At 57.9% G+C, this 1,362-nt stretch overlaps 1 pseudogene; it reads left to right on the top strand.

Annotated features, from left to right (window-relative positions):
* LOC125537651 lies at positions 1 to 1,148 on the top strand (annotated as a pseudogene).
* Positions 1,149 to 1,362: the final 214 nt, after the last annotated feature.

Raw genomic sequence — 1,362 nt, 5'->3', positions numbered from 1 at the left:
ATGTCGCACGATGCGGGCTTCGGCTCTGGCGGCGCAGAGGTGGCCGCGCATTTCATGGCCAGCAGCGCCGTGATGGTCACTTCGCCGGCGAACCAGCTCGTGTGGTCTGCCGCTCCTTCGCGGGACAGCCACCAAGCGAGCATGTCCACGGACGAGATGAACGACGACGCGTACGTCGTCGCCGGCGAGAGCTGCAGTACCGTGCACTCAGGCTAGGAGCCCAGTCTTCCTCGGTCACCATGGCGAGCATGCCGGAGCAGTCCTCGGAGGTGAGCTGCTCCGGCCTGACCCATGTAAAGAGCGAAGGCTTTGGCTACCAGCAACCTCAGGCCGTCAGGGCTCACGCCGGCGCCGGCCAGTTCCATCTGCCTCCTTACGGCGATGTCGGTGCCAGCGACTACGAGCTCTGACATGTGTACCCACAGATGTACTCGAGGCCTCCGCACTTCTCGCAGGTGCTGCCGCGGTCGGGATATGCGCACATTGCCCAGGAGCTGTTGAATGGGTTCGCCGGCTGCCTGCTGACAGACATGGCCGAGATGAATGATGATTCAATCAGCGACAGTGGCAGCGACGCGAGCCTGCTGCTCTCGTCGAGCTGCTCGGCGAGGACGCCGTCGTCGGTGAGCTCCAACCACCTGATGCTGCCCTCCGAGGAGCACTTAGCCGACGGCGGGAGGTGGATGGAGGCTCAGAGGGTGAGGAACGATCTCCTGAAAATGCTGCAGCTGGTGAGCGAGCTGTTGAATTTCATCTCAACTTCAGACTGTTATTACCATGGTAAAAAAAACTTATGGCAGAGCTTGTTGGATGGATGCAGATGGACCAGAGGTGCAACCGGTGCTTCGACGATATCCATACCACGGTGTCCAAGTTCAGCAGGATGGTGGCGCATCCGGGCGGCAGAGGCGGCGCCATCGCGCGATGTACCGGAGGCTGAGGAAGCGGATCACGGGCCTGATCGTGGCGGTGGCGCAGATTATTTCAACACAGCATGCCCACGGGGTACTGCGGGTTGATAAGGCAAGAAGGCAGAGGGCTAAGTGCAAAATTCCGCGCGCTGACCAGTCAGGCCACTTGGCATCCAGTTGACGAGCTGTGATTGGTCTAGGATTAAATTTGCACCTCCATTGCAAATTCAGGGATGAAATAATCTACTTTTACAACTACAAGAACTAAACCATCACCTGACATGCAAGTATAAGGACCTGGGGTGCTATTACCTCCTTGCCTGTCCATTAGGCCTTCCTTTCTTTTTTCTTTTTGGGCAACAACCAGCAGCTACCCGATGAACAGACATGCGTCACTCATGGCGATCAGCCGATCAGACCAGCCTTGCTAGCTGGCTACCCATGTATATGT

Source organism: Triticum urartu, chromosome 2 (assembly GCF_003073215.2).
Source record: "Triticum urartu cultivar G1812 chromosome 2, Tu2.1, whole genome shotgun sequence".
Taxonomy (NCBI): Eukaryota; Viridiplantae; Streptophyta; class Magnoliopsida; order Poales; family Poaceae; genus Triticum; species Triticum urartu.
Note: the sequence above shows the minus strand (reverse complement) of the source record. Positions and strands in the feature narration are given on the sequence as shown.